Raw genomic sequence first — 26,776 nt, forward strand, 5'->3', positions numbered from 1 at the left:
TTTATCTAGACCTCCTCTATGAGGTACACGAACGGCCAATAGGTCCACGGAGACCCCTGTACTCCACAGGTTAGGGAAATGGAGATGTGATCCACACACCACATTGAGTAAACCTGGTTTAGTAAAAGAAGTTGAAAAACGGGTTGGAGAGATGGCTCAGTGGTTAAGAGCATTGCCTGCTCTTCCAAAGTTCAGAAGTTCGATTCCTGGAAATGACATAGTTGCTCTCAAAATGAGGTTTGGTGCCCTCTACTGGCAACAGAGGGGAGAGGCAGGAGAGATGGCTCAGTGGTTAAGAGCTTTGCCTGCTCTTCCAAAGTTCAGAAGTTCGATTCCTGGAAATCACATAATTGCTCTCAAAAGGAGGTTTGGTGCCCTCTACTGGCAACAGAAGGAAGATGCAAGAGAGATGGCTCAATGGTTAAGAGAATTGCCTGCTCTTCCAACCTCCTGAATTCAATTCCAGGCGACCACATAATGGGTCACAACCATCTGCCATGAGGTCTTGTGCCCTCTTTTGGCTACAGTAAGAAGAGCTGGAGAGACAGCTCAGTGGTTAAGAGCATTGGTTGCATTTCCAAAGGTCAGAAGTTCGATTCCTGGGAACCACGTAATTGCTCTCAAAAGGAGGTTTGGCGCCCTCTAGTGGCACCACAAGGAAGAGGCAGGAAAGATGGCTCTGTGGTAAAGAGCTTTGCCTGCTGAGTTTGATGAGGCCAAGAACAGACATAGAGTCGGGGCACAGGGCCAGGGCCCACGTTGTTGTGACTGAATGAGGCAAAAGCTCTTGTTAGGATGTTAAAGACTCACAGCTCTATCACCATGAGCCAGCGTGCTTCAGAGACAACACCAAGGAGAGTAAGGCAAGATGGCTAGAAGAAGAAAATATTGGCATGTTCATGTGCCTGAAGAAGAACTCATATCCAAGACAATCAAAGGACTACAAACACCAGCAAAATGTTAACCTATTTAAAGCCAGAGAAACAATTTATCTAGACCTCCTCTATGAGGTACATGAATGGCCAATAGGTCCATGCAGACCCCTGTACTCCACACGTCAGGGAAATGGAGATGTGATCCACACACCACATTGACTAAAGCTGGTTTAGTAAAAGAAGTTGAAAAACGGGTTGGAGAGATGGCTCAGTGGTTAAGAGCATTGCCTGCTCTTCCAAAGGTCAGAAGTTCGATTCCTGGAAATCACATAATTGCTCTCAAAAGGAGGTTTGGTGCCCTCTACTGGCAACATAAGGAAGAGGCATGAGAGATGGCTCCGTGGTTAAGATCATTGCCTCCTCTTCCAACCTCCTGAATTCAATTCCAGGCAACCACATAATGGCTCACAACCATCTGCAATGAGGTCTTGTGCCCTCTTTTGGATACAAAAATAAGAGCTGGGGTGTTAGCTCAGTGGATAAGAGCTTTGGCTGCCCTTCCAAAGGTCAGAAGTTCCATTCCTGGCAATCCCATAATTGCTCTCAAAAGGTAGATTTGGTGCCCTTTACTGGCAAAAAAGAAGAGGCATGAGAGATGGTTCAGTGCTTAAGAGCATTGCCTGCTCTTAGAACCTCCTGAAATCAATTGCAGGCAACCACATAATGATTCACAAACATCTGCCATTAGGTCTTGTGCCCTCTTTTGGCTACAGTAAGGAAAGCTGGAGAGATAGGTCAGTGGTTAAGAACATTGGCTGCCCTTCCGAAGGTCAGGAGATCGTTTCCTGGCTACCAAATAATTGCTCTCAAAAGGAGGTTTGGCGCCCTCTACTGGCACCACAAGGAAGAGGCAAGAGAGATGGCTCTGTGGTAAAGAGCATTGCCTGCTGAGTTTGATGAGACCACATACAGACATAGAGTCAGGGCCAAGGGCCAGGGCCCGCGTTGTTGTGACTGAATGAGGCAAAAGCTTTTGTTAGGATGTTAAAGGCTCACAGCTCTATCACCATGAGCCAGCGTGCTTCAGAGACAACACCAAGGAGAGTAAGGCAAGATGACTAGAAGAAGAAAATACAGGCATGTTCATGTTCCTGAAGAAGAACTCACATCCAAGACATCCAAAGGACGACAAACACCAGCAAAAGGTGTACCAATTTTAAGCCAGAGAAACAATTTATCTAGACCTCCTCTATGAGGTACACGAACGGCCAATAGGTCGACGGAGACCCCTGTACTCCACATGTTAGGGAAATGGAGATGTGATCCACACACCACATTGAGTAAACCTGGTTTCGTAAAAGAAGTTGAAAAACGGGTTGGAGAGATGGCTCAGTGGTTAAGAGCATTGCCTGCTCTTCCAAAGTTCAGAAGTTCGATTCCTGGGAATCACATAGTTGCTCTCAAAATGAGGTTTGGTGCCCTCTACTGGCAACAGAGGAGAGGCAGGAGAGATGGCTCAGTGGTTAAGAGCATTGCCTGCTGAGGTTGATGAGTCCAAGTGGACACATACAGCCAGGGCCCACGTTGTTGTCTCAGAATCAGGCAACACATTTTGTTATTATAATAAAGACTCACAGCTCTATCAGCATGAGCCTGCATGCTTCAGGGACACCAACAAGCAGAATGAGGAAAGATGGTTAGAAGAAGAAAATACAGGCGTGTTCATGTTCCTTAAGAAGAACTCACATTAAAGACATCCAAAGGACGACAAACACCAGCAAAAGGTTTACCAATTTAAAGCCAGACAAACAATTTATCTAGACTTCATCTATGAGGTACGCGAACGGCGAATATGTCCATGGAGACCCCTGTACTCCACATGTTAGTGGAATGCAGATATGATCCACACACCACATTGAGTAAACCTGGTTTAGTTCAAGAAGTTGAAAAACGGGTTGGAGAGATGGCTCAGTGGTTAAGAACATTGCCTGCTCTTCCAACCTCCTGAACTGAATTCCAGGCAACCACATAATGGCTCACAACCATCTGCAATGAGGTCTTGTGCCCTCTTTTGGATACAGAAAGAAGAGCTGGGGAGATAGCTCAGTGGTTAAGAGCTTTGCCTGCCCTTCCAAAGGTCAGAAGTTCGATTCCTGGCAACCACATAATTGCTCTCAAAAGGAGGTTTGGTGCCCTCTACTGGCAACAGAAGGAAGATGCAAGAGAGATGGCTCAATGGTTAAGAGAATTGCCTGCTCTTCCAACCTCCTGAATTCAATTCCAGGCGACCACATAATGGGTCACAACCATCTGCCATGAGGTCTTGTGCCCTCTTTTGGCTACAGTAAGAAGAGCTGGAGAGACAGCTCAGTGGTTAAGAGCATTGGTTGCCCTTCCAAAGATAAGAAGTTCGATTCCTGGGAACCACGTAATTGCTCTCAAAAGGAGGTTTGGCGCCCTCTAGTGGCACCACAAGGAAGAGGCAGGAAAGATGGCTCTGTGGTAAAGAGCTTTGCCTGCTGAGTTTGATGAGGCCAAGAACAGACATAGAGTCGGGGCACAGGGCCAGGGCCCACGCTGTTGTGACTGAATGAGGCAAAAGCTCTTGTTAGGATGTTAAAGACTCACAGCTCTATCACCATGAGCCAGCGTGCTTCAGAGACAACACCAAGGAGAGTAAGGCAAGATGGCTAGAAGAAGAAAATATTGGCATGTTCATGTGCCTGAAGAAGAACTCATATCCAAGACAATCAAAGGACTACAAACACCAGCAAAATGTTAACCTATTTAAAGCCAGAGAAACAATTTATCTAGACCTCCTCTATGAGGTACATGAATGGCCAATAGGTCCATGCAGACCCCTGTACTCCACACGTCAGGGAAATGGAGATGTGATCCACACACCACATTGAGTAAACCTGGTTTAGTAAAAGAAGTTGCAAAACGGGTTGGAGAGATGGCTCAGTGGTTAAGAGCATTGCCTGCTCTTCCAAAGGTCAGAAGTTCGATTCCTGGAAATCACATAATTGCTCTCAAAAGGAGGTTTGGTGCCCTCTACTGGCAACATAAGGAAGAGGCATGAGAGATGGCTCCGTGGTTAAGATCATTGCCTCCTCTTCCAACCTCCTGAATTCAATTCCAGGCAACCACATAATGGCTCACAACCATCTGCAATGAGGTCTTGTGCCCTCTTTTGGATACAAAAATAAGAGCTGGGGTGTTAGCTCAGTGGATAAGAGCTTTGGCTGCCCTTCCAAAGGCCAGAAGTTCCATTCCTGGCAATCCCATAATTGCTCTCAAAAGGTAGATTTGGTGCCCTTTACTGGCAAAAAAGAAGAGGCATGAGAGATGGTTCAGTGCTTAAGAGCATTGCCTGCTCTTAGAACCTCCTGAAATCAATTGCAGGCAACCACATAATGATTCACAAACATCTGCCATTAGGTCTTGTGCCCTCTTTTGGCTACAGTAAGGAAAGCTGGAGAGATAGGTCAGTGGTTAAGAACATTGGCTGCCCTTCCGAAGGTCAGGAGATCGTTTCCTGGCTACCAAATAATTGCTCTCAAAAGGAGGTTTGGCGCCCTCTAGTGGCACCACAAGGAAGAGGCAAGAGAGATGGCTCTGTGGTAAAGAGCATTGCCTGCTGAGTTTGATGAGACCACATACAGACATAGAGTCAGGGCCAAGGGCCAGGGCCCGCGTTGTTGTGACTGAATGAGGCAAAAGCTTTTGTTAGGATGTTAAAGGCTCACAGCTCTATCACCATGAGCCAGCGTGCTTCAGAGACAACACCAAGGAGAGTAAGGCAAGATGACTAGAAGAAGAAAATACAGGCATGTTCATGTTCCTGAAGAAGAACTCACATCCAAGACATCCAAAGGACGACAAACACCAGCAAAAGGTGTACCAATTTTAAGCCAGAGAAACAATTTATCTAGACCTCCTCTATGAGGTACACGAACGGCCAATAGGTCCACGGAGACCCCTGTACTCCACATGTTAGGGAAATGGAGATGTGATCCACACACCACATTGAGTAAACCTGGTTTCGTAAAAGAAGTTGAAAAACGGGTTGGAGAGATGGCTCAGTGGTTAAGAGCATTGCCTGCTCTTCCAAAGTTCAGAAGTTCGATTCCTGGGAATCACATAGTTGCTCTCAAAATGAGGTTTGGTGCCCTCTACTGGCAACAGAGGAGAGGCAGGAGAGATGGCTCATTGGTTAAGAGCATTGCCTGCTGAGGTTGATGAGTCCAAGTGGACACATACAGCCAGGGCCCACGTTGTTGTCTCAGAATCAGGCAACACATTTTGTTAGGATAATAAAGACTCACAGCTCTATCAGCATGAGCCTGCATGCTTCAGGGACACCAACAAGCAGAATGAGGAAAGATGGTTAGAAGAAGAAAATAAAGGCATGTTCATGTTCCTTAAGAAGAACTCACATTAAAGACATCCAAAGGACGACAAACACCAGCAAAAGGTTTACCAATTTAAAGCCAGACAAACAATTTATCTAGACTTCATCTATGAGGTACGCGAACGGCCAATATGTCCATGGAGACCCCTGTACTCCACATGTTAGTGGAATGCAGATATGATCCACACACCACATTGAGTAAACCTGGTTTAGTTCAAGAAGTTGAAAAACGGGTTGGAGAGATGGCTCAGTGGTTAAGAACATTGCCTGCTCTTCCAACCTCCTGAACTGAATTCCAGGCAACCACATAATGGCTCACAACCATCTGCAATGAGGTCTTGTGCCCTCTTTTGGATACAGAAAGAAGAGCTGGGGAGATAGCTCAGTGGTTAAGAGCTTTGCCTGCCCTTCCAAAGGTCAGAAGTTCGATTCCTGGCAACCACATAATTGCTCTCAAAAGGAGGCTTGGTGCCCTCTACTGGCAACAGAAGGAAGATGCAAGAGAGATGGCTCAATGGTTAAGAGAATTGCCTGCTCTTCCAACCTCCTGAATTCAATTCCAGGCGACCACATAATGGGTCACAACCATCTGCCATGAGGTCTTGTGCCCTCTTTTGGCTACAGTAAGAGGAGCTGGAGAGACAGCTCAGTGGTTAAGAGCATTGGTTGCCCTTCCAAAGATAAGAAGTTCGATTCCTGGGAACCACGTAATTGCTCTCAAAAGGAGGTTTGGCGCCCTCTAGTGGCACCACAAGGAAGAGGCAGGAAAGATGGCTCTGTGGTAAAGAGCTTTGCCTGCTGAGTTTGATGAGGCCAAGAACAGACATAGAGTCGGGGCACAGGGCCAGGGCCCACGCTGTTGTGACTGAATGAGGCAAAAGCTCTTGTTAGGATGTTAAAGACTCACAGCTCTATCACCATGAGCCAGCGTGCTTCAGAGACAACACCAAGGAGAGTAAGGCAAGATGGCTAGAAGAAGAAAATATTGGCATGTTCATGTGCCTGAAGAAGAACTCATATCCAAGACAATCAAAGGACTACAAACACCAGCAAAATGTTAACCTATTTAAAGCCAGAGAAACAATTTATCTAGACCTCCTCTATGAGGTACATGAATGGCCAATAGGTCCATGCAGACCCCTGTACTCCACACGTCAGGGAAATGGAGATGTGATCCACACACCACATTGACTAAAGCTGGTTTAGTAAAAGAAGTTGCAAAACGGGTTGGAGAGATGGCTCAGTGGTTAAGAGCATTGCCTGCTCTTCCAAAGGTCAGAAGTTCGATTCCTGGAAATCACATAATTGCTCTCAAAAGGAGGTTTGGTGCCCTCTACTGGCAACATAAGGAAGAGGCATGAGAGATGGCTCCGTGGTTAAGATCATTGCCTCCTCTTCCAACCTCCTGAATTCAATTCCAGGCAACCACATAATGGCTCACAACCATCTGCAATGAGGTCTTGTGCCCTCTTTTGGATACAAAAATAAGAGCTGGGGTGTTAGCTCAGTGGATAAGAGCTTTGGCTGCCCTTCCAAAGGCCAGAAGTTCCATTCCTGGCAATCCCATAATTGCTCTCAAAAGGTAGATTTGGTGCCCTTTACTGGCAAAAAAGAAGAGGCATGAGAGATGGTTCAGTGCTTAAGAGCATTGCCTGCTCTTAGAACCTCCTGAAATCAATTGCAGGCAACCACATAATGATTCACAAACATCTGCCATGAGGTCTTGTGCCCTCTTTTGGCTACAGTAAGAAAAGCTGGAGAGATAGGTCAGTGGTTAAGAACATTGGCTGCCCTTCCGAAGGTCAGAAGTTCGATTCCTGGCTACCAAATAATTGCTCTCAAAAGGAGGTTTGGCGCCCTCTAGTGGTACCACAAGGAAGAGGCAAGAGAGATGGCTCTGTGGTAAAGAGCATTGCCTGCTGAGTTTGATGAGACCACATACAGACATAGAGTCAGGGCCAAGGGCCAGGGCCCGCGTTGTTGTGACTGAATGAGGCAAAAGCTTTTGTTAGGATGTTAAAGGCTCACAGCTCTATCACCACGAGCCAGCGTGCTTTAGATACAACACCAAGGAGAGTAAGGCAAGATGACTAGAAGAAGAAAATACAGGCATGTTCATGTTCCTGAAGAAGAACTCACATCCAAGACATCCAAAGGACGACAAACACCAGCAAAAGGTGTACCAATTTTAAGCCAGAGAAACAATTTATCTAGACCTCCTCTATGAGGTACACGAACGGCCAATAGGTCCACGGAGACCCCTGTACTCCACATGTTAGGGAAATGGAGATGTGATCCACACACCACATTGAGTAAACCTGGTTTCGTAAAAGAAGTTGAAAAACGGGTTGGAGAGATGGCTCAGTGCTTAAGAGCATTGCCTGCTCTTCCAAAGGTCAGAAGTTCGATTCCTGGAAATCACATAATTGCTCTCAAAAGGAGGTTTGGTGCCCTCTACTGGCAACATAAGGAAGAGGCATGAGAGATGGCTCCGTGGTTAAGATCATTGCCTCCTCTTCCAACCTCCTGAATTCAATTCCAGGCAACCACATAATGGCTCACAACCATCTGCAATGAGGTCTTGTGCCCTCTTTTGGATACAAAAATAAGAGCTGGGTTGTTAGCTCAGTGGATAAGAGCTTTGGCTGACCTTCCAAAGGTCAGAAGTTCCATTCCTGGCAATCCCATAATTGCTCTCAAAACGTAGGTTTGGTGCCCTTTGCTGGCAAAAAAGAAGAGGCATGAGAGATGGTTCAGTGCTTAAGAGCATTGCCTGCTCTTAGAACCTCCTGAAATCAATTGCAGGCAACCACATAATGATTCACAACCATCTGCCATGAGGTCTTGTGCCCTCTTTTGGCTACAGTAAGAAAAGCTGGAGAGATAGGTCAGTGGTTAAGAACATTGGCTGCCCTTCCGAAGGTCAGAAGTTCGATTCCTGGCTACCAAATAATTGCTCTCAAAAGGAGGTTTGGCGCCCTCTAGTGGCACCACAAGGAAGAGGCAAGAGAGATGGCTCTGTGGTAAAGAGCATTGCCTGCTGAGTTTGATGAGACCACAGACAGACATAGAGTCAGGGCCAAGGGCCAGGGCCCGCGTTGTTGTGACTGAATGAGGCAAAAGCTTTTGTTAGGATGTTAAAGGCTCACAGCTCTATCACCACGAGCCAGCGTGCTTCTGAGACAACACCAAGGAGAGTAAGGCAAGATGACTAGAAGAAGAAAATACAGGCATGTTCATGTTCCTGAAGAAGAACTCACATCCAAGACATCCAAAGGACGACAAACACCAGCAAAAGGTGTACCAATTTTAAGCCAGAGAAACAATTTATCTAGACCTCCTCTATGAGGTACCCGAACGGCCAATAGGTCCACAGAGACCCCTGTACTTCACATGTTAGGGAAATGGAGATGTGATCCACACACCACATTGAGTAAACCTGGTTTAGTAAAAGAAGTTGAAAAACGGGTTGGAGAGATGGCTCAGTGGTTAAGAGCATTGCCTGCTCTTCCAAAGTTCAGAAGTTCGATTCCTAGGAATCACATAGTTGCTCTCAAAATGAGGTTTGGTGCCCTCTACTGGCAACAGAGGGGAGAGGCAGGAGAGATGGCTCAGTGGTTAAGAGCATTGCCTGCTGAGGTTGATGAGTCCAAGTGGACACATACAGCCAGGGCCCACGTTGTTGTCTCAGAATCAGGCAACACATTTTGTTAGGATAATAAAGACTCACAGCTCTATCAGCATGAGCCTGCATGCTTCAGGGACACCACCAAGCAGAATGAGGAAAGATGGTTAGAAGAAGAAAATACAGGCATGTTCATGTTCCTTAAGAACAACTCACATCCAAGACATCCAAAGGACGACAAACACCAGCAAAAGTTTTACCAATTTAAAGCCAGACAAACAATTTATCTAGACTTCATCTATGAGGTACGCGAACGGCCAATATGTCCATGGAGACCCCTGTACTGCACATGTTAGTGGAATGCAGATATGATCCACACACCACATTGAGTAAACCTGGTTTAGTTCAAGAAGTTGAAAAACGCGTTGGAGAGATGGCTCAGTGGTTAAGAACATTGCCTGCTCTTCCAACTTCCTGAACTGAATTCCAGACAACCACATAATGGCTCACAACCATCTGCAATGAGGTCTTGTGCCCTCTTTTGGATACAGAAAGAAGAGCTGGGGAGATAGCTCAGTGGTTAAGAGCTTTGCCTGCCCTTCCAAAGGTCAGAAGTTCGATTCCTGGCAACCACATAATTGCTCTCAAAAGGAGGTTTGGTGCCCTCTACTGGCAACAGAAGGAAGATGCAAGAGAGATGGCTCAATGGTTAAGAGAATTGCCTGCTCTTCCAACCTCCTGAATTCAATTCCAGGCGACCACATAATGGGTCACAACCATCTGCCATGAGGTCTTGTGCCCTCTTTTGGCTACAGTAAGAGGAGCTGGAGAGACAGCTCAGTGGTTATGAGCATTAGTTGCCCTTCCAAAGATAAGAAGTTCGATTCCTGGGAACCACGTAATTGCTCTCAAAAGGAGGTTTGGCGCCCTCTAGTGGCACCACAAGGAAGAGGCAGGAAAGATGGCTCTGTGGTAAAGAGCTTTGCCTGCTGAGTTTGATGAGGCCAAGAACAGACATAGAGTCGGGGCACAGGGCCAGGGCCCACGCTGTTGTGACTGAATGAGGCAAAAGCTCTTGTTAGGATGTTAAAGACTCACAGCTCTATCACCATGAGCCAGCGTGCTTCAGAGACAACACCAAGGAGAGTAAGGCAAGATGGCTAGAAGAAGAAAATATTGGCATGTTCATGTGCCTGAAGAAGAACTCATATCCAAGACAATCAAAGGACTACAAACACCAGCAAAATGTTAACCTATTTAAAGCCAGAGAAACAATTTATCTAGACCTCCTCTATGAGGTACATGAATGGCCAATAGGTCCATGCAGACCCCTGTACTCCACACGTCAGGGAAATGGAGATGTGATCCACACACCACATTGACTAAAGCTGGTTTAGTAAAAGAAGTTGCAAAACGGGTTGGAGAGATGGCTCAGTGGTTAAGAGCATTGCCTGCTCTTCCAAAGGTCAGAAGTTCGATTCCTGGAAATCACATAATTGCTCTCAAAAGGAGGTTTGGTGCCCTCTACTGGCAACATAAGGAAGAGGCATGAGAGATGGCTCCGTGGTTAAGATCATTGCCTCCTCTTCCAACCTCCTGAATTCAATTCCAGGCAACCACATAATGGCTCACAACCATCTGCAATGAGGTCTTGTGCCCTCTTTTGGATACAAAAATAAGAGCTGGGGTGTTAGCTCAGTGGATAAGAGCTTTGGCTGCCCTTCCAAAGGCCAGAAGTTCCATTCCTGGCAATCCCATAATTGCTCTCAAAAGGTAGATTTGGTGCCCTTTACTGGCAAAAAAGAAGAGGCATGAGAGATGGTTCAGTGCTTAAGAGCATTGCCTGCTCTTAGAACCTCCTGAAATCAATTGCAGGCAACCACATAATGATTCACAACCATCTGCCATGAGGTCTTGTGCCCTCTTTTGGCTACAGTAAGAAAAGCTGGAGAGATAGGTCAGTGGTTAAGAACATTGGCTGCCCTTCCGAAGGTCAGAAGTTCGATTCCTGGCTACCAAATAATTGCTCTCAAAAGGAGGTTTGGCGCCCTCTAGTGGTACCAAAAGGAAGAGGCAAGAGAGATGGCTCTGTGGTAAAGAGCATTGCCTGCTGAGTTTGATGAGACCACATACAGACATAGAGTCAGGGCCAAGGGCCAGGGCCCGCGTTGTTGTGACTGAATGAGGCAAAAGCTTTTGTTAGGATGTTAAAGGCTCACAGCTCTATCACCACGAGCCAGCGTGCTTTAGAGACAACACCAAGGAGAGTAAGGCAAGATGACTAGAAGAAGAAAATACAGGCATGTTCATGTTCCTGAAGAAGAACTCACATCCAAGACATCCAAAGGACGACAAACACCAGCAAAAGGTGTACCAATTTTAAGCCAGAGAAACAATTTATCTAGACCTCCTCTATGAGGTACACGAACGGCCAATAGGTCCACGGAGACCCCTGTACTCCACATGTTAGGGAAATGGAGATGTGATCCACACACCACATTGAGTAAACCTGGTTTCGTAAAAGAAGTTGAAAAACGGGTTGGAGAGATGGCTCAGTGCTTAAGAGCATTGCCTGCTCTTCCAAAGGTCAGAAGTTCGATTCCTGGAAATCACATAATTGCTCTCAAAAGGAGGTTTGGTGCCCTCTACTGGCAACATAAGGAAGAGGCATGAGAGATGGCTCCGTGGTTAAGATCATTGCCTCCTCTTCCAACCTCCTGAATTCAATTCCAGGCAACCACATAATGGCTCACAACCATCTGCAATGAGGTATTGTGCCCTCTTTTGGATACAAAAATAAGAGCTGGGTTGTTAGCTCAGTGGATAAGAGCTTTGGCTGACCTTCCAAAGGTCAGAAGTTCCATTCCTGGCAATCCCATAATTGCTCTCAAAACGTAGGTTTGGTGCCCTTTGCTGGCAAAAAAGAAGAGGCATGAGAGATGGTTCAGTGCTTAAGAGCATTGCCTGCTCTTAGAACCTCCTGAAATCAATTGCAGGCAACCACATAATGATTCACAACCATCTGCCATGAGGTCTTGTGCCCTCTTTTGGCTACAGTAAGAAAAGCTGGAGAGATAGGTCAGTGGTTAAGAACATTGGCTGCCCTTCCGAAGGTCAGAAGTTCGATTCCTGGCTACCAAATAATTGCTCTCAAAAGGAGGTTTGGCGCCCTCTAGTGGCACCACAAGGAAGAGGCAAGAGAGATGGCTCTGTGGTAAAGAGCATTGCCTGCTGAGTTTGATGAGACCACAGACAGACATAGAGTCAGGGCCAAGGGCCAGGGCCCGCGTTGTTGTGACTGAATGAGGCAAAAGCTTTTGTTAGGATGTTAAAGGCTCACAGCTCTATCACCACGAGCCAGCGTGCTTCTGAGACAACACCAAGGAGAGTAAGGCAAGATGACTAGAAGAAGAAAATACAGGCATGTTCATGTTCCTGAAGAAGAACTCACATCCAAGACATCCAAAGGACGACAAACACCAGCAAAAGGTGTACCAATTTTAAGCCAGAGAAACAATTTATCTAGACCTCCTCTATGAGGTACCCGAACGGCCAATAGGTCCACAGAGACCCCTGTACTTCACATGTTAGGGAAATGGAGATGTGATCCACACACCACATTGAGTAAACCTGGTTTAGTAAAAGAAGTTGAAAAACGGGTTGGAGAGATGGCTCAGTGGTTAAGAGCATTGCCTGCTCTTCCAAAGTTCAGAAGTTCGATTCCTAGGAATCACATAGTTGCTCTCAAAATGAGGTTTGGTGCCCTCTACTGGCAACAGAGGGGAGAGGCAGGAGAGATGGCTCAGTGGTTAAGAGCATTGCCTGCTGAGGTTGATGAGTCCAAGTGGACACATACAGCCAGGGCCCACGTTGTTGTCTCAGAATCAGGCAACACATTTTGTTAGGATAATAAAGACTCACAGCTCTATCAGCATGAGCCTGCATGCTTCAGGGACACCACCAAGCAGAATGAGGAAAGATGGTTAGAAGAAGAAAATACAGGCATGTTCATGTTCCTTAAGAACAACTCACATCCAAGACATCCAAAGGACGACAAACACCAGCAAAAGTTTTACCAATTTAAAGCCAGACAAACAATTTATCTAGACTTCATCTATGAGGTACGCGAACGGCCAATATGTCCATGGAGACCCCTGTACTGCACATGTTAGTGGAATGCAGATATGATCCACACACCACATTGAGTAAACCTGGTTTAGTTCAAGAAGTTGAAAAACGCGTTGGAGAGATGGCTCAGTGGTTAAGAACATTGCCTGCTCTTCCAACTTCCTGAACTGAATTCCAGACAACCACATAATGGCTCACAACCATCTGCAATGAGGTCTTGTGCCCTCTTTTGGATACAGAAAGAAGAGCTGGGGAGATAGCTCAGTGGTTAAGAGCTTTGCCTGCCCTTCCAAAGGTCAGAAGTTCGATTCCTGGCAACCACATAATTGCTCTCAAAAGGAGGTTTGGTGCCCTCTACTGGCAACAGAAGGAAGATGCAAGAGAGATGGCTCAATGGTTAAGAGAATTGCCTGCTCTTCCAACCTCCTGAATTCAATTCCAGGCGACCACATAATGGGTCACAACCATCTGCCATGAGGTCTTGTGCCCTCTTTTGGCTACAGTAAGAAGAGCTGGAGAGACAGCTCAGTGGTTAAGAGCATTGGTTGCCCTTCCAAAGGTCAGAAGTTCGATTCCTGGGAACCACGTAATTGCTCTCAAAAGGAGGTTTGGCGCCCTCCAGTGGCACCACAAGGAAGAGGCAGGAAAGATGGCTCTGTAGTAAAGAGCTTTGCCTGCGGAGTTTGATGAGGCCAAGAACAGACATAGAGTCGGGGCACAGGGCCAGGGCACACGGTGTTGTGACTGAATGAGGCAAAAGCTCTTGTTAGGATGTTAAAGACTCACAGCTCTATCACCATGAGCCAGCGTGCTTCAGAGACAACACCAAGGAGAGTAAGGCAAGATGGCTAGAAGAAGAAAATATTGGCATGTTCATGTGCCTGAAGAAGAACTCATATCCAAGACAATCAAAGGACTACAAACACCAGCAAAATGTTAACCTATTTAAAGCCAGAGAAACAATTTATCTAGACCTCCTCTATGAGGTACACGAACGGCCAATAGGTCCACGGAGAACCCTGTACTCCACATGTTTGGGAAATGGAGATGTGATCCACACACCACATTGAGTAAACCTGGTTTAGTAAAAGAAGTTGAAAAACGCGTTGGAGAGATGGCTCAGTGGTTAAGAGCATTGCCTGCTCTTCCGAAGTTCAGAAGTTCGATTCCTAGGAATCACATAGTTGCTCTCAAAATGAGGTTTGGTGCCCTCTACTGGCAACAGAGGGGAGAGGCAGGAGAGATGGCTCAGTGGTTAAGAGCATTGCCTGCTGAGGTTGATGAGTCCAAGTGGACACATACAGCCAGGGCCCACGTTGTTGTCTCAGAATCAGGCAACACATTTTGTTAGGATAATAAAGACTCACAGCTCTATCAGCATGAGCCTGCATGCTTCAGGGACACCACCAAGCAGAATGAGGAAAGATGGTTAGAAGAAGAAAATACAGGCATGTTCATGTTCCTTAAGAACAACTCACATCCAAGACATCCAAAGGACGACAAACACCAGCAAAAGGTTTACCAATTTAAAGCCAGACAAACAATTTATCTAGACTTCATCAATGAGGTACGCGAACGGCCAATATGTCCATGGAGACCCCTGTACTCCACATGTTAGTGGAATGCAGATATGATCCACACACCACATTGAGTAAACCTGGTTTAGTTCAAGAAGTTGAAAAACGGGTTGGAGAGATGGCTCAGTGGTTAAGAACATTGCCTGCTCTTCCAACCTCTTGAACTGAATTCCAGGCAACCACATAATGGCTCACAACCATCTGCAATGAGGTCTTGTGCCCTCTTTTGGATACAGAAAGAAGAGCTGGGGAGATAGCTCAGTGGTTAAGAGCTTTGCCTGCCCTTCCAAAGGTCAGAAGTTCGATTCCTGGCAACCACATAATTGCTCTCAAAAGGAGGTTTGGTGCCCTCTACTGGCAACAGAAGGAAGAGGCATGAGAGATGGCTCCGTGGTTAAGATCATTGCCTCCTCTTCCAACCTCCTGAATTCAATTCCAGGCAACCACATAATGGCTCACAACCATCTGCAATGAGGTCTTGTGTCCTCTTTTGGATACAAAAATAAGAGCTGGGGTGTTAGCTCAGTGGATAAGAGATTTGGCTGCCCTTCCAAAGGTCAGAAGTTCCATTCCTGGCAATCCCATAATTGCTCTCAAAAGGTAGATTTGGTGCCCTTTACTGGCAAAAAAGAAGAGGCATGAGAGATGGTTCAGTGCTTAAGAGCATTGCCTGCTCTTAGAACCTCCTGAAATCAATTGTAGGCAACCACATAATGATTCACAACCATCTGCCATGAGGTCTTGTGCCCTCTTTTGGCTACAGTAAGAAAAGCTGGAGAGATAGGTCAGTGGTTAAGAACATTGGCTGCCCTTCCGAAGGTCAGAAGTTCGATTCCTGGCTACCAAATAATTGCTCTCAAAAGGAGGTTTGGCGCCCTCTAGTGGTACCAAAAGGAAGAGGCAAGAGAGATGGCTCTGTGGTAAAGAGCATTGCCTGCTGAGTTTGATGAGACCACATACAGACATAGAGTCAGGGCCAAGGGCCAGGGCCCGCGTTGTTGTGACTGAATGAGGCAAAAGCTTTTGTTAGGATGTTAAAGGCTCACAGCTCTATCACCACGAGCCAGCGTGCTTTAGAGACAACACCAAGGAGAGTAAGGCAAGATGACTAGAAGAAGAAAATACAGGCATGTTCATGTTCCTGAAGAAGAACTCACATCCAAGACATCCAAAGGACGACAAACACCAGCAAAAGGTGTACCAATTTTAAGCCAGAGAAACAATTTATCTAGACCTCCTCTATGAGGTACACGAACGGCCAATAGGTCCACGGAGACCCCTGTACTCCACATGTTAGGGAAATGGAGATGTGATCCACACACCACATTGAGTAAACCTGGTTTCGTAAAAGAAGTTGAAAAACGGGTTGGAGAGATGGCTCAGTGCTTAAGAGCATTGCCTGCTCTTCCAAAGGTCAGAAGTTCGATTCCTGGAAATCACATAATTGCTCTCAAAAGGAGGTTTGGTGCCCTCTACTGGCAACATAAGGAAGAGGCATGAGAGATGGCTCCGTGGTTAAGATCATTGCCTCCTCTTCCAACCTCCTGAATTCAATTCCAGGCAACCACATAATGGCTCACAACCATCTGCAATGAGGTCTTGTGCCCTCTTTTGGATACAAAAATAAGAGCTGGGTTGTTAGCTCAGTGGATAAGAGCTTTGGCTGACCTTCCAAAGGTCAGAAGTTCCATTCCTGGCAATCCCATAATTGCTCTCAAAACGTAGGTTTGGTGCCCTTTGCTGGCAAAAAAGAAGAGGCATGAGAGATGGTTCAGTGCTTAAGAGCATTGCCTGCTCTTAGAACCTCCTGAAATCAATTGCAGGCAACCACATAATGATTCACAACCATCTGCCATGAGGTCTTGTGCCCTCTTTTGGCTACAGTAAGAAAAGCTGGAGAGATAGGTCAGTGGTTAAGAACATTGGCTGCCCTTCCGAAGGTCAGAAGTTCGATTCCTGGCTACCAAATAATTGCTCTCAAAAGGAGGTTTGGCGCCCTCTAGTGGCACCACAAGGAAGAGGCAAGAGAGATGGCTCTGTGGTAAAGAGCATTGCCTGCTGAGTTTGATGAGACCACAGACAGACATAGAGTCAGGGCCAAGGGCCAGGGCCCGCGTTGTTGTGACTGAATGAGGCAAAAGCTTTTGTTAGGATGTTAAAGGCTCACAGCTCTATCACCACGAGCCAGCGTGCTTCTGAGACAACACCAAGGAGAGTAAGGCAAGATGACTAGAAGAAGAAAATACAGGCATGTTCATGTTCCTGAAGAAGAACTCACATCCAAGACATCCAAAGGACGACAAACACCAGCAAAAGGTGTACCAATTTTAAGCCAGAGAAACAATTTATCTAGACCTCCTCTATGAGGTACCCGAACGGCCAATAGGTCCACAGAGACCCCTGTACTTCACATGTTAGGGAAATGGAGATGTGATCCACACACCACATTGAGTAAACCTGGTTTAGTAAAAGAAGTTGAAAAACGGGTTGGAGAGATGGCTCAGTGGTTAAGAGCATTGCCTGCTCTTCCAAAGTTCAGAAGTTCGATTCCTAGGAATCACATAGTTGCTCTCAAAATGAGGTTTGGTGCCCTCTACTGGCAACAGAGGGGAGAGGCAGGAGAGATGGCTCAGTGGTTAAGAGCATTGCCTGCTGAGGTTGATGAGTCCAAGTGGACACATACAGCCAGGGCCCACGTTGTTGTCTCAGAATCAGGCAACACATTTTGTTAGGATAATAAAGACTCACAGCTCTATCAGCATGAGCCTGCATGCTTCAGGGACACCACCAAGCAGAATGAGGAAAGATGGTTAGAAGAAGAAAATACAGGCATGTTCATGTTCCTTAAGAACAACTCACATCCAAGACATCCAAAGGACGACAAACACCAGCAAAAGTTTTACCAATTTAAAGCCAGACAAACAATTTATCTAGACTTCATCTATGAGGTACGCGAACGGCCAATATGTCCATGGAGACCCCTGTACTGCACATGTTAGTGGAATGCAGATATGATCCACACACCACATTGAGTAAACCTGGTTTAGTTCAAGAAGTTGAAAAACGCGTTGGAGAGATGGCTCAGTGGTTAAGAACATTGCCTGCTCTTCCAACTTCCTGAACTGAATTCCAGACAACCACATAATGGCTCACAACCATCTGCAATGAGGTCTTGTGCCCTCTTTTGGATACAGAAAGAAGAGCTGGGGAGATAGCTCAGTGGTTAAGAGCTTTGCCTGCCCTTCCAAAGGTCAGAAGTTCGATTCCTGGCAACCACATAATTGCTCTCAAAAGGAGGTTTGGTGCCCTCTACTGGCAACAGAAGGAAGATGCAAGAGAGATGGCTCAATGGTTAAGAGAATTGCCTGCTCTTCCAACCTCCTGAATTCAATTCCAGGCGACCACATAATGGGTCACAACCATCTGCCATGAGGTCTTGTGCCCTCTTTTGGCTACAGTAAGAGGAGCTGGAGAGACAGCTCAGTGGTTATGAGCATTAGTTGCCCTTCCAAAGATAAGAAGTTCGATTCCTGGGAACCACGTAATTGCTCTCAAAAGGAGGTTTGGCGCCCTCTAGTGGCACCACAAGGAAGAGGCAGGAAAGATGGCTCTGTGGTAAAGAGCTTTGCCTGCTGAGTTTGATGAGGCCAAGAACAGACATAGAGTCGGGGCACAGGGCCAGGGCCCACGCTGTTGTGACTGAATGAGGCAAAAGCTCTTGTTAGGATGTTAAAGACTCACAGCTCTATCACCATGAGCCAGCGTGCTTCAGAGACAACACCAAGGAGAGTAAGGCAAGATGGCTAGAAGAAGAAAATATTGGCATGTTCATGTGCCTGAAGAAGAACTCATATCCAAGACAATCAAAGGACTACAAACACCAGCAAAATGTTAACCTATTTAAAGCCAGAGAAACAATTTATCTAGACCTCCTCTATGAGGTACATGAATGGCCAATAGGTCCATGCAGACCCCTGTACTCCACACGTCAGGGAAATGGAGATGTGATCCACACACCACATTGACTAAAGCTGGTTTAGTAAAAGAAGTTGCAAAACGGGTTGGAGAGATGGCTCAGTGGTTAAGAGCATTGCCTGCTCTTCCAAAGGTCAGAAGTTCGATTCCTGGAAATCACATAATTGCTCTCAAAAGGAGGTTTGGTGCCCTCTACTGGCAACATAAGGAAGAGGCATGAGAGATGGCTCCGTGGTTAAGATCATTGCCTCCTCTTCCAACCTCCTGAATTCAATTCCAGGCAACCACATAATGGCTCACAACCATCTGCAATGAGGTCTTGTGCCCTCTTTTGGATACAAAAATAAGAGCTGGGGTGTTAGCTCAGTGGATAAGAGCTTTGGCTGCCCTTCCAAAGGCCAGAAGTTCCATTCCTGGCAATCCCATAATTGCTCTCAAAAGGTAGATTTGGTGCCCTTTACTGGCAAAAAAGAAGAGGCATGAGAGATGGTTCAGTGCTTAAGAGCATTGCCTGCTCTTAGAACCTCCTGAAATCAATTGCAGGCAACCACATAATGATTCACAACCATCTGCCATGAGGTCTTGTGCCCTCTTTTGGCTACAGTAAGAAAAGCTGGAGAGATAGGTCAGTGGTTAAGAACATTGGCTGCCCTTCCGAAGGTCAGAAGTTCGATTCCTGGCTACCAAATAATTGCTCTCAAAAGGAGGTTTGGCGCCCTCTAGTGGTACCAAAAGGAAGAGGCAAGAGAGATGGCTCTGTGGTAAAGAGCATTGCCTGCTGAGTTTGATGAGACCACATACAGACATAGAGTCAGGGCCAAGGGCCAGGGCCCGCGTTGTTGTGACTGAATGAGGCAAAAGCTTTTGTTAGGATGTTAAAGGCTCACAGCTCTATCACCACGAGCCAGCGTGCTTTAGAGACAACACCAAGGAGAGTAAGGCAAGATGACTAGAAGAAGAAAATACAGGCATGTTCATGTTCCTGAAGAAGAACTCACATCCAAGACATCCAAAGGACGACAAACACCAGCAAAAGGTGTACCAATTTTAAGCCAGAGAAACAATTTATCTAGACCTCCTCTATGAGGTACACGAACGGCCAATAGGTCCACGGAGACCCCTGTACTCCACATGTTAGGGAAATGGAGATGTGATCCACACACCACATTGAGTAAACCTGGTTTCGTAAAAGAAGTTGAAAAACGGGTTGGAGAGATGGCTCAGTGCTTAAGAGCATTGCCTGCTCTTCCAAAGGTCAGAAGTTCGATTCCTGGAAATCACATAATTGCTCTCAAAAGGAGGTTTGGTGCCCTCTACTGGCAACATAAGGAAGAGGCATGAGAGATGGCTCCGTGGTTAAGATCATTGCCTCCTCTTCCAACCTCCTGAATTCAATTCCAGGCAACCACATAATGGCTCACAACCATCTGCAATGAGGTCTTGTGCCCTCTTTTGGATACAAAAATAAGAGCTGGGTTGTTAGCTCAGTGGATAAGAGCTTTGGCTGACCTTCCAAAGGTCAGAAGTTCCATTCCTGGCAATCCCATAATTGCTCTCAAAACGTAGGTTTGGTGCCCTTTGCTGGCAAAAAAGAAGAGGCATGAGAGATGGTTCAGTGCTTAAGAGCATTGCCTGCTCTTAGAACCTCCTGAAATCAATTGCAGGCAACCACATAATGATTCACAACCATCTGCCATGAGGTCTTGTGCCCTCTTTTGGCTACAGTAAGAAAAGCTGGAGAGATAGGTCAGTGGTTAAGAACATTGGCTGCCCTTCCGAAGGTCAGAAGTTCGATTCCTGGCTACCAAATAATTGCTCTCAAAAGGAGGTTTGGCGCCCTCTAGTGGCACCACAAGGAAGAGGCAAGAGAGATGGCTCTGTGGTAAAGAGCATTGCCTGCTGAGTTTGATGAGACCACAGACAGACATAGAGTCAGGGCCAAGGGCCAGGGCCCGCGTTGTTGTGACTGAATGAGGCAAAAGCTTTTGTTAGGATGTTAAAGGCTCACAGCTCTATCACCACGAGCCAGCGTGCTTCTGAGACAACACCAAGGAGAGTAAGGCAAGATGACTAGAAGAAGAAAATACAGGCATGTTCATGTTCCTGAAGAAGAACTCACATCCAAGACATCCAAAGGACGACAAACACCAGCAAAAGGTGTACCAATTTTAAGCCAGAGAAACAATTTATCTAGACCTCCTCTATGAGGTACCCGAACGGCCAATAGGTCCACAGAGACCCCTGTACTTCACATGTTAGGGAAATGGAGATGTGATCCACACACCACATTGAGTAAACCTGGTTTAGTAAAAGAAGTTGAAAAACGGGTTGGAGAGATGGCTCAGTGGTTAAGAGCATTGCCTGCTCTTCCAAAGTTCAGAAGTTCGATTCCTAGGAATCACATAGTTGCTCTCAAAATGAGGTTTGGTGCCCTCTACTGGCAACAGAGGGGAGAGGCAGGAGAGATGGCTCAGTGGTTAAGAGCATTGCCTGCTGAGGTTGATGAGTCCAAGTGGACACATACAGCCAGGGCCCACGTTGTTGTCTCAGAATCAGGCAACACATTTTGTTAGGATAATAAAGACTCACAGCTCTATCAGCATGAGCCTGCATGCTTCAGGGACACCACCAAGCAGAATGAGGAAAGATGGTTAGAAGAAGAAAATACAGGCATGTTCATGTTCCTTAAGAACAACTCACATCCAAGACATCCAAAGGACGACAAACACCAGCAAAAGTTTTACCAATTTAAAGCCAGACAAACAATTTATCTAGACTTCATCTATGAGGTACGCGAACGGCCAATATGTCCATGGAGACCCCTGTACTGCACATGTTAGTGGAATGCAGATATGATCCACACACCACATTGAGTAAACCTGGTTTAGTTCAAGAAGTTGAAAAACGCGTTGGAGAGATGGCTCAGTGGTTAAGAACATTGCCTGCTCTTCCAACTTCCTGAACTGAATTCCAGACAACCACATAATGGCTCACAACCATCTGCAATGAGGTCTTGTGCCCTCTTTTGGATACAGAAAGAAGAGCTGGGGAGATAGCTCAGTGGTTAAGAGCTTTGCCTGCCCTTCCAAAGGTCAGAAGTTCGATTCCTGGCAACCACATAATTGCTCTCAAAAGGAGGTTTGGTGCCCTCTACTGGCAACAGAAGGAAGATGCAAGAGAGATGGCTCAATGGTTAAGAGAATTGCCTGCTCTTCCAACCTCCTGAATTCAATTCCAGGCGACCACATAATGGGTCACAACCATCTGCCATGAGGTCTTGTGCCCTCTTTTGGCTACAGTAAGAAGAGCTGGAGAGACAGCTCAGTGGTTAAGAGCATTGGTTGCCCTTCCAAAGGTCAGAAGTTCGATTCCTGGGAACCACGTAATTGCTCTCAAAAGGAGGTTTGGCGCCCTCCAGTGGCACCACAAGGAAGAGGCAGGAAAGATGGCTCTGTAGTAAAGAGCTTTGCCTGCGGAGTTTGATGAGGCCAAGAACAGACATAGAGTCGGGGCACAGGGCCAGGGCACACGGTGTTGTGACTGAATGAGGCAAAAGCTCTTGTTAGGATGTTAAAGACTCACAGCTCTATCACCATGAGCCAGCGTGCTTCAGAGACAACACCAAGGAGAGTAAGGCAAGATGGCTAGAAGAAGAAAATATTGGCATGTTCATGTGCCTGAAGAAGAACTCATATCCAAGACAATCAAAGGACTACAAACACCAGCAAAATGTTAACCTATTTAAAGCCAGAGAAACAATTTATCTAGACCTCCTCTATGAGGTACACGAACGGCCAATAGGTCCACGGAGAACCCTGTACTCCACATGTTTGGGAAATGGAGATGTGATCCACACACCACATTGAGTAAACCTGGTTTAGTAAAAGAAGTTGAAAAACGCGTTGGAGAGATGGCTCAGTGGTTAAGAGCATTGCCTGCTCTTCCGAAGTTCAGAAGTTCGATTCCTAGGAATCACATAGTTGCTCTCAAAATGAGGTTTGGTGCCCTCTACTGGCAACAGAGGGGAGAGGCAGGAGAGATGGCTCAGTGGTTAAGAGCATTGCCTGCTGAGGTTGATGAGTCCAAGTGGACACATACAGCCAGGGCCCCACGTTGTTGTCTCAGAATCAGGCAACACATTTTGTTAGGATAATAAAGACTCACAGCTCTATCAGCATGAGCCTGCATGCTTCAGGGACACCACCAAGCAGAATGAGGAAAGATGGTTAGAAGAAGAAAATACAGGCATGTTCATGTTCCTTAAGAACAACTCACATCCAAGACATCCAAAGGACGACAAACACCAGCAAAAGGTTTACCAATTTAAAGCCAGACAAACAATTTATCTAGACTTCATCAATGAGGTACGCGAACGGCCAATATGTCCATGGAGACCCCTGTACTCCACATGTTAGTGGAATGCAGATATGATCCACACACCACATTGAGTAAACCTGGTTTAGTTCAAGAAGTTGAAAAACGGGTTGGAGAGATGGCTCAGTGGTTAAGAACATTGCCTGCTCTTCCAACCTCTTGAACTGAATTCCAGGCAACCACATAATGGCTCACAAACCATCTGCAATGAGGTCTTGTGCCCTCTTTTGGATACAGAAAGAAGAGCTGGGGAGATAGCTCAGTGGTTAAGAGCTTTGCCTGCCCTTCCAAAGGTCAGAAGTTCGATTCCTGGCAACCACATAATTGCTCTCAAAAGGAGGTTTGGTGCCCTCTACTGGCAACAGAAGGAAGAGCATGAGAGATGGCTCCGTGGTTAAGATCATTGCCTCCTCTTCCAACCTCCTGAATTCAATTCCAGGCAACCACATAATGGCTCACAACCATCTGCAATGAGGTCTTGTGTCCTCTTTTGGATACAAAAATAAGAGCTGGGGTGTTAGCTCAGTGGATAAGAGATTTGGCTGCCCTTCCAAAGGTCAGAAGTTCCATTCCTGGCAATCCCATAATTGCTCTCAAAAGGTAGATTTGGTGCCCTTTACTGGCAAAAAAGAAGAGGCATGAGAGATGGTTCAGTGCTTAAGAGCATTGCCTGCTCTTAGAACCTCCTGAAATCAATTGTAGGCAACCACATAATGATTCACAACCATCTGCCATGAGGTCTTGTGCCCTCTTTTGGCTACAGTAAGAAAAGCTGGAGAGATAGGTCAGTGGTTAAGAACATTGGCTGCCCTTCCGAAGGTCAGAAGTTCGATTCCTGGCTACCAAATAATTGCTCTCAAAAGGAGGTTTGGCGCCCTCTAGTGGCACCACAAGGAAGAGGCAAGAGAGATGGCTCTGTGGTAAAGAGCATTGCCTGCTGAGTTTGATGAGAAGACATACAGACATAGAGTCAGGGCCAAGGGCCAGGGCCCGCGTTGTTGTGACTGAATGAGGCAAAAGCTTTTGTTAGGATGTTAAAGGCTCACAGCTCTATCACCACGAGCCAGCGTGCTTCAGAGACAACACCAAGGAGAGTAAGGCAAGATGACTAGAAGAAGAAAATACAGGCATGTTCATGTTCCTGAAGAAGAACTCACATCCAAGACATCCAAAGGACGACAAACACCAGCAAAAGGTGTACCAATTTTAAGCCAGAGAAACAATTTATCTAGACCTCCTCTATGAGGTACACGAACGGCCAATAGGTCCACGGAGACCCCTGTACTCCAGATGTTAGGGAAATGGAGATGTGATCCACACACCACATTGAGTAAACCTGGTTTAGTAAAAGAAGTTGAAAAACGGGTTGGAGAGATGGCTCAGTGGTTAAGAGCATTGCCTGCTCTTCCAAAGGTCAGAAGTTCGATTCCTGGAAATCACATAATTGCTCTCAAAAGGAGGTTTGGTGCCCTCTACTGGCAACATAAGGAAGAGGCATGAGAGATGGCTCCGTGGTTAAGATCATTGCCTCCTCTTCCAACCTCCTGAATTCAATTCCAGGCAACCACATAATGGCTCACAACCATCTGCAATGAGGTCTTGTGCCCTCTTTTGGATACAAAAATAAGAGCTGGGTTGTTAGCTCAGTGGATAAGAGCTTTGGCTGCCCTTCCAAAGGTCAGAAGTTCCATTCCTGGCAATCCCATAATTGCTCTCAAAACGTAGATTTGGTGCCCTTTGCTGGCAAAAAAGAAGAGGCATGAGAGATGGTTCAGTGCTTAAGAGCATTGCCTGCTCTTAGAACCTCCTGAAATCAATTGTAGGCAACCACATAATGATTCACAACCATCTGCCATGAGGTCTTGTGCCCTCTTTTGGCTACAGTAAGAAAAGCTGGAGAGATATGTCAGTGGTTAAGAACATTGGCTGCCCTTCCGAAGGTCAGAAGTTCGATTCCTGGCTACCAAATAATTGCTCTCAAAAGGAGGTTTGGCGCCCTCTAGTGGCACCACAAGGAAGAGGCAAGAGAGATGGCTCTGTGGTAAAGAGCATTGCCTGCTGAGTTTGATGAGACCACATACAGACATAGAGTCAGGGCCAAGGGCCAGGGCCCGCGTTGTTGTGACTGAATGAGGCAAAAGCTTTTGTTAGGATGTTAAAGGCTCACAGCTCTATCACCACGAGCCAGCGTGCTTCAGAGACAACACCAAGGAGAGTAAGGCAAGATGACTAGAAGAAGAAAATACAGGCATGTTCATGTTCCTGAAGAAGAACTCACATCCAAGACATCCAAAGGACGACAAACACCAGCAAAAGGTGTACCAATTTTAAGCCAGAGAAACAATTTATCTAGACCTCCTCTATGAGGTACACGAACGGCCAATAGGTCCACGGAGACCCCTGTACTCCACATGTTAGGGAAATGGAGATGTGATCCACACACCACATTGAGTAAACCTGGTTTAGTAAAAGAAGTTGAAAAATGGGTTGGAGAGATGGCTCAGTGGTTAAGAGCATTGCCTGCTCTTCCAAAGTTCAGAAGTTCGATTCCTGGGAATCACATAGTTGCTCTCAAAATGAGGTTTGGTGCCCTCTACTGGCAACAGAGGGGAGAGGCAGGAGAGATGGCTCAGTGGTTAAGAGCATTGCCTGCTCTTCCAAAGTTCAGAAGTTCGATTCCTGGAAATCACATAATTGCTCTCAAAATGAGGTTTGGTGCCCTCTACTGGCAACAGAAGGAAGAGGCAGGAGAGATGGCTCAGTGGTTAGGAGCATTGCCTGCTGAGTTTGATGAGGCCAAGTGCAGACATAGAGTCAGGGCAAAGGCCAGGGCCCACGTTATTGTGACTGAATTGGGCAAACGTTTTTATAGGATGTTAAAGACTCACAGCTCTATCACCATGAGTCATCGTGCTTCAGAGACAACTCTAAGGAGAGTAAGGCAAGATGGCTAGAAGAAGAAAACACTGGCATGTTCATGTGCCTTAAAGAGAACTCACATCCAAGACAATCAAAGGACTACAAACACCAGAAAAATGTTAACCAATTTAAAGCCAGAGAAACAATTTATCCTGACCTCCTCTGTCAGGTACATGAACAGACAATAGGTCCATGGAGACCCCTGTACTACACATGTTAGGGGAATGCAGATGTGATCCACACACCACATTGAGTAAACCTGGTTTAGTTAAAGAAGTTGAAAAACGGGTCGGAGAGATGTCTCAGTGGTTAAGAGCATTGCCTGCTCTTCCAAAGATCAGAAGTTCGATTCCTGGACATCACATAATTGCTTCAAAATGAGGTTTGGTGCCCTCTACTGGAAGCAGAAGGAAGAGGCAGGAGAGATGTCTTGGTGGTTAAGAGCGTGCCTGCTGAGTTTGATGATGCCAGGGCCCAGGTTGTTGGACTGAATAAGGCAACACATTTAGTTAGGCTAATAAAGAGTCACAGTACTATCACCATGAGCCAGCATGCTTCAGAGACACCACCAAGCAGAGTAAGGCAAGATGGTTAGAAGAAGAAAATACTAGCACGTTCATGTGCCTGAAGAAGAACTCACATCCAAGACATACAAAGGAACAAACACCAACAAAAGCTTAACCAATTTAAAGCCAGTGAAACAATTTGTCTAGACCTCCTCTATGAGGTACACGAATAGCCAACATATCAATTGAGACCCCTGTACTTCAAATGTGAGGAAATGCAGATGGGATCCACACATCATTGAATACATCTGGTTTAGGTAAAGAAGTAGAAAAACAGGTTGGAGAGATGGCTCAGTGTTTAAGAGCATTTCTTGCTATTTCAT

This window comes from Chionomys nivalis, chromosome 1, assembly GCF_950005125.1.
Source record: "Chionomys nivalis chromosome 1, mChiNiv1.1, whole genome shotgun sequence".
Taxonomy (NCBI): Eukaryota; Metazoa; Chordata; class Mammalia; order Rodentia; family Cricetidae; genus Chionomys; species Chionomys nivalis.